Source organism: Vespa crabro, chromosome 13, assembly GCF_910589235.1.
Source record: "Vespa crabro chromosome 13, iyVesCrab1.2, whole genome shotgun sequence".
In the NCBI taxonomy this organism is placed as follows: Eukaryota; Metazoa; Arthropoda; class Insecta; order Hymenoptera; family Vespidae; genus Vespa; species Vespa crabro.
Genome location: NC_060967.1, coordinates 1125001 through 1132500, shown reverse-complemented (window position 1 = coordinate 1132500; position 7500 = coordinate 1125001). Strand labels below are relative to the sequence as shown.

The 7500-nt window shown below is 32.3% G+C and overlaps 1 protein-coding gene across 2 annotated transcripts in view; it reads left to right on the top strand.

The window, feature by feature from the left end:
* LOC124428739 (transcription factor kayak) overlaps positions 1-7500 on the top strand; it is a 47017-nt gene that overhangs the window by 4575 nt on the left and 34942 nt on the right. Inside the window, exon 1 of one of the 2 annotated variants that reach the window (XM_046973164.1) lies at positions 6872-7500. This exon is cut by the window's right edge and continues 276 nt beyond it. The exons of the other annotated variant lie outside the window; for it this stretch is intronic. The gene's annotated coding sequence lies outside the window, so the exon portion shown is untranslated. Of the gene's footprint in view, positions 1-6871 lie in introns of those variants that run through there. 2 annotated transcript variants of the gene reach the window in all.

Sequence of the window (7500 nt, the reverse complement as noted above, 5' to 3'; positions counted from 1 at the left end):
TAATCTCTTACGTCCAAGTACGACGTAACTAAGTAACTAAGCTAAGTACTTACTAAAGTCGATAATAAATTTCAAAGAGAGAGAGAGAGAGAGAGAGAGAGAGAGAGAGAGAGAGAGAGAGAGAGAGAGAGAGAGAGAGAGAGAGAGTAATATATCGAGGCTCATAAATGTTAGTACTACGAAGGGCAAGAAGAGAGAACTATTATAGCAGTCAGGATAGAGGAGGAGGAAATCCCCCAGGAGGGTTTCTCTTTTGGCTTCGTTTTGGGATTGGTGCACCCCTATCTAGTAGATACTCTCCCCTTCGTTGTATCTCTCTCTCTCTCTCTCTCTCTCTCTGTCTCCCCCTCTCTCCCTACATACATATCTTACATACGCATGTGCATGTATAAAAGGACAGATAGATATAGACAGAGACATGCATACATAGATACACATATACATAAACCTAGCCAGCAGCAACGATAGTATTGATTCTCTCGTTTTGGCTGGCATGGCTTCTGCTGTCCCCAACAGCTGTTTTATAAAGAACCCGTACACGGTCACCTCGTGACAGTACTACGGCCATTTAAACTAGTCGATCGAAGATATATATACATGTATATATGTATATATATATATATATATTTATGTGAGTGTGTATGTGTAGTGTGGTATGGTATGACCAATGTTTAAGCTGTTCCTTCAATACATATTCCACGTATATGTATTTCGGATATATGTTTTCATTGTATATGTATTTGTCGAGATAGAGGGGTGGTAGTTTATGTGGGTGGGTATGTGTGGGTGTATGTATGTACGTTAAAACGACCGGAGTAAAGAATTAACATTATAAGCAGATATCCGGTCGTAGCAGATGTTGTTTAATTATTCCTGCGGTGTTAATTGACGAGGGTCAAATTAAAGTAATAAAGATAAAGAAGAAATTGATAAATAACAAAGATATTTGATCTCGTATATAAATTCCAATCTGAAAGATGGAAAAAGAAAAAAAAAAGAGAGAAAGAGAGAGAGAAATATCTTTGTATCATTATATTCGATTTATTGGATCGAAAATTGTTATCTCCCAGTAATAGGTAACAGTCTCTATGTTACTCGAAGAAACAACGAGATATTAGATGTATATATATATATATATACATATATGTATATATAGATATTTGCCACGTATTCGCAAACAAAGAAAATGTTATCGGTTTCCTGTTAGTAGCGGCATATCCTTTATTTCCGTGTACATGTGTATTATAAAAAAAAAAAAAAAAAAAAAAAAGAAAAATAGATATATATATATATATATTTATGAAGATGTATATGTATACGTATACATTTTTATTTTGTACGCATAAATATAAAATGCGCGTGGATTTTAATTTCCTTTTTTTTTCTCTCTCTTTTTTCTGCCTCTGCTTTTTTTTTTTTTTTCTTCATTTTCTAACTTTTATTAAGAAAAATTATCATACCGTTTCATTGTTCGTCATTCTGATTTATTTTTCCCCTCCTCCCATTGTCTTTCGTTCTTTTTTTTTTTTCTCTTCTTCTTCTTCTTCTTTTTTTTCTTTTTTTTTTTTTTTTTGCTTCTACTTCTTCTTCTTTAGCCCCGACCACCTGTTTGTACATTCAAAATGTTTTCTTTCTTTTCCTTTCTTTTTTTCTTTCTCTTAACATTACTCCTTCTATCTCTCTCTCTCTCTCTCTTTCTTTCTCTCTTTCTCTGTGAGCTTTGAATTTTCGTATTGATTTTCATTCTATACACGATCGGATACCTGTTACCCACAAACATTCGATTAACCCCAAGAGACTTTAAACGTATGCTCATTAAAATGTCTCTTTGTCGCGAGAACAAAAGACCCGACGATCCTTTCGAAACGTCCAGCCTTCGGTTTTTTCGTGTCGCTTCGTTCTCTCTCTCTCTCTCTATCTCTTTTTTCTCTCTTGACTCTCTCTCTCTCTCTCTCTCTCTCTCTCTCTCTCTCTGTGTCTCTGTCTCTGTCTCTTCATGTCTATCTTTTTATGTCTCTATGTCTCTCTGTGTCGTTTCGTTTGTCCTCCTTCGAGGATAGACGCAACTTTAGATTTTCTTTTACGATATATATATATATATATGTATGTATGTATGTATGTATGTGTGTATGTATATATGTATGTATAAGTAACAACTATGCAAGTAAATAGACTCTTGAGAATGAAATTGTTATTTATTTTTTTCTTTCTTTTTTCTTTTTTTTTTTTTTTTTTTTGCGAAGAAGGTCACGATTATGCTCCTGACTAATATACAACTGCGATCGTGACATTTATATACATGTATGTACATATACGGGAAGTTAGTCGTGTTTATAAGCAATATTTTTCTACGTTTAATAATACGTATAACAATGCATAAACAAAACAAAAAATATATATATATATATATATATATATTTATAAATTGCATTGTAACTTTAACGATGAAATGAAATTTTTTTTCTATATATATATACAGAAAAATTATTAAATAATAAATAGAAAATATTTATTTTATATACATTTTAATAAAATCTTTATTATATTTACAGTCTAATAAAAAATTAATATTATTTTTATTTTTCGTTTGAAAATGTGAAAACTCATCAATCAGGATTTTCTATGACTAACATTCGATACGCTTACATATTTTACGATTAACAAATACTTTTAAGGCATACTTTATGGTTGCTTAACATCGAAAACAATTAAGGTATACCATACAAAAGTAAGAAAATTTTACAAGCACCTGAGTTAATAGGGTCGATTTTCTAAGAAGATTTGCCTTTTCTTATCGCAATGGTCAGTCAAAAACGAAGGAACGAACGAGCGAAGGGGAAAGCTTCTTGCAATGAGCAAACATTTGCCAATATATTACCAGACAGATTTATCTATATCATTATGTATTTATATATTATTTTATCTTTTTTTCCATTGTCCAAAAAATTTTTTTCATGTTTTAAAGATAATGGATAATGATATTTTATTTATCTACGTATAGTATATAGAGAAACATAATTAATATGTAAACATTTCTTTCATTATATTATCGATGGAAACTTACTTTTAACTCAAAAATCATGATAATTCTATATCTTCTTCTATATTATTATTATCTTTTATCTTTTATTTTTATCTTTTATATGTTTACGTATGAAAGGTGTTTAGATTTTTTAAATAATGTCGAAATGAAAAGGGCGAAAGGGAAGGACGAAGAAAATAAGAATAATTTTTTAGAAACATCCATATCATTTGATAAATCGAGTAAAAGAATAAATTTAAACAAAAACAAGTTCATAAATCTTTTTCATTATTTTTCTTCGATTGTTATTATTTTATCTTTTGTTATTGTTTCACGATCGACAGACCAATCGATCTGTGACGATATTTCTTTTGTAACGATTGTAAAAATTCAATAAATCTTGTCAAATTTTCTTCAATATGTTCTACGAAAACAACGAACGCGATAACGAAAACGATAACGAAAACGACAAAAAGAAAAAACAAAAAAAAGAAATAGAAAAAAGAAAAAAAGAAAAATAGAAAAAAATAAATTTTCTTTCTCGCAGTATACTTTGTTTTTTGTTTTTTTTTCTTTTTTTTTCTATTTTTTTTTTTTTTTTTTTTTTTACATAAGACGGAAAATGAAATTTCGAAGGATTTTCAACGTAAATGCGTGCACTTTCTTCTCTACGCTCGTTCTTCTATGCTTGTCCTTCCTGATAAGATATCGTTTTAACTTTGAACGAGCAAAGACGTGTGCAGTTTAGAAATTAAAAAACACGCACAAGCACGTATGTTGCACACACGCACGTATGCATACACGCACGTGTGTGATTCAAATCTGTGTGTAATGTAGTTAAAAATGAAAAATTTTTAATGGGTTCGACGAGTCGATTACGCGTATAAACGTATCCATATATTTTTGTATCATTCTTTTTCTTTTTGCTTTTCTTTTCTTTTTTGGAATGTATTGCAATTTCTCCGCTGAATTTTTTTTTCCCGATCATTAAGAAATAAGACTGAGATCGACATCGTCGTCGTCGTCGTCGTCGTCGTCTTCGTTGTCGTCGTCGTCGTCGTCGTCGTCGTCGTCGTCGTCTTCGTTGTCGTCGTCGTCGTCGTTGTTATTGTTATTGTTGTTGTTGTTGTTGCTCTTCGTTCGTTCGTAAAATTTTCCATTGAACAAAGAAAACCAAATACGCTTTGGGTTTGCCCTCTCTTTTCTTCTTCGTTTTCTTGACTTCCTCGTGCGTTGCACCGCGAATGAACGTGCGTTCACCTCGGAGTTCGTTGTACGTTTGTAACGTGTTCAAGAAAGAAAGAAAGAAAGAAAGAAAGAAAGAAAGATAGAAATAAAGAAAGAAAGAAAAGAATGGAAAAAAGAGACAGAGAGAGAGAGAGAGAGAGAGATGTAAGAAAAAGAAAACAAGAAATAAAGAAAAAGAAAACGAATCTTCACGATGACTAGGGGGTGATTGGTTGATGGTGGAGTTGTTTGAGAAGAGGGAGGAATAGAGGGGGAGGAGAGGGTAGAGGACAGGGAGAGGGTGTTTTCTCTAAGTTAAAATAAAATCTCTCTTTATAGAGATACTGATAGATAAAGATATATATATATATATATATGATTGATTGAACTTTATTTTTAGCTTTCTCAGCTATTGGATTAAAAATTAGAGAGAGAGAGAGAACAAAAAATATATATCATTCTTTTGACAAGATGGTCTATCCTTTCACACTGTTTTATTCCAGCTGATAAGGGTAAATTTATACGCCTTTATTCCTTCGTAAAACAAACTCGTTTGTTAATTACTTATTCTGCGAAAATCTATTGCAATGTTTTCGTTTTTGTTCGCGTAAATCTTTCGTTTTCACATTATCTTACTATATCTAATAACCTATTACTTAATCGTCTAGTTAGAGTAAATTCCTTTTTAGATGTTAAAAATAAATATGTATAAATACACATTGTAATGTATAGCTTATGTATTATGGACATAAACTGCGACGCTTCCAGCATATATATGTTCTACTTTAGTGTACCTTTTGCATTGCAATACAACTTTCTCTCTCTCTCTCTCTCTCTCTCTCTCTCTCTCTCTCTCTCTCTCTCTGTTTCTCTCTCATCGTCCTATTTTGGGCTACTTGCAATTTGTCCAGCTGTGTTTCTCATATATCTATTGACAATGTTGCACAATATTCTAAATAGAGAGAAAGAGAAAGAGAGATTAATCGACTTGAATAAGATTGGGAGGGAAAAGGAAGGTGAAAGTAAGGGAGGTAGGGAAGAACTTTTTGGCCATGTAAATAAAAATCCTAATATTAACGAGTATAATGACTATGATAACGATGACAAGAGTATTACGATCGATTATTATTAAAAGAGACGATGATATTTTGTCCTCTCCATTTCATTATCCTTGCTCTCTTTGTATCAGAATACCAAAGAGAGAAAGGAGAACTTTTTCGTGGGCGAAGTTCAGCGTTCCCTCTGACTCGTATATTTCAACGCTATGTAAAAGAGAGAGAGAGAGAAAGAAACAGAGAGATAGACGGACAGACAGAGAGAGAGAGAGAGAGAGAGAGAGAGAGCAAGAGAGACTGATAAAAAGAAAGAAAGAAAGGAGTACGAGAATATTGAGTCGACTTTGCGAGAAAACACATTCTCAGTGGTCACGTGCCAAATCGGTAATAATTTTGCCTTGACATTATTCGTATACATACATACATACACACACACACATACGCGCGCGCGATTGCCTTTATAATGCGTCGCATCATCGTCATCGTTATCAACATCGTCATCATTGTCATCATTATTATTATCCTTTGTTTTTATCTTATTAGCCTAAACGTATTATTTACAATTTTAATATTACAATTATTTTCTATCTCGCACACGCTTGCTTCGGGCTTTTCTTCCCCCATTATCCAACACCCCTTCCCCATCACACCCCTTTCTACCTATTACTATAAATCGATAGATCGGGTATTTAAATTTAAATGCTGTGATTAAGAATTGGTAAGAAAAAAAAAAAAAAAAAAATGAAGAAAAAACAGGAAAAAATAGAAAAGGACGTGAATGAAGAAGAGAATGATAAGAAAGGAAAATAGGAAGGAAGGAAAGGAAGAAATTAGCGTTTTCGAAATGACTTGAGAAAAGAAAATAATAAAAACAATAAATAAAATAAATAAATAAAAAGTAAAGAGAAAAGTCATTTTCTTCGTAGTAGCTTTTAAGGAAAGGAAAAGAAAAAAAAAACAATAATAATAAATAAACAAATAAATAAATAAAAGAGAAAAAGAGGAATGAAAAATGGGTCGTCGTCTTTTTGGAATATATCGTTGGAAAAAAAGTCAGAAACAAAAAACAAAAAAGAAAAGAAAAGAAAAGAGAAGAAGAAGAAGAAGAAGAAGAAATAGAAGAAGAAAACAAGAAGAAGAAAAATAAGATAAGAGAAAATGAAAAATTATTCCTATGAAATCCTAACTTCCGGACTTTCCGATCAGTTAAATCTCTTCGTTGCATATATATATATATATATATATATATATCGTTCTTCTACCTGGAAAAAGGGTATCTTGTTTTCTCTCGGCACGTTCCTCTCGATTCCTTGAAGTTCTACTACGAAACAAGTTCGGTCTTTAGGTCTTTAACGTGCGTCGATTGGTCGAAGCGGTATCGCGCGAATCAGCAATCAAGATGGCGGTGACGTCACGTAGCATAAGCTCGGTTAGCACTCCATAATGGTGGGGATAGTCTGGTGAGTGTATTGAAGAGAAGTAGGGGAATAAAGAGAGAGAGAGAGAGGGAGAGAGAGAGAGAGACTCCTTTCTATATAGTTTCCAAGTCACGTTGGCGGACTCAGTTGAGATACGTGAGCGTGTGCAATGCTTTTCGTCGATACGACGACGACGACGACAACGACGACATAGACGACAACGAGGAGGACGACTTAAGACGGCTAAAAACGATCAAGAAAAAAGAAACTTGCTCTTTTAAAGAACCTTTGTTTATTTTTGTTTTTTTCTTTTATTTTTTATTTATTTCTTTTTTCTTTTTCTTTTTTTTTTCTTTTTTTTTTCTTTTTTTACACTGTGAACATTTTCAACGCGCGCGCGTGTTTGTGTGTGTGTGAGGAGGAAAAGAAAACAATTCGTATTTCCTCGATCTTCTTCCAATTTCGTTCTTCTATTTCTCTTTTTTTTTTCTTGTTTTTGTTTCTTCTCTTCTCTTTTCTTATTCTTTGCTTTATTTTTCTCTCAGCAAGCAAAAAGAGGGAAAAGAAAGAAAGGAAAAAAAAAAAAAAGAAAATAACGAAAGAAAAAGAAATATCATCCCTGGAAGATCTAAAAGCAAAAGGGTTTATATATGTATATATATACATATATATAGATCGTCGTTATCTCGTTCATTTTCTCGTTCTTTTTTCTTTTTTGGTGTGCGTGCGTATACGTCGTAAAAAAGGAAAAAAGAAAAAAAGGGATAAAAAGTTAAAT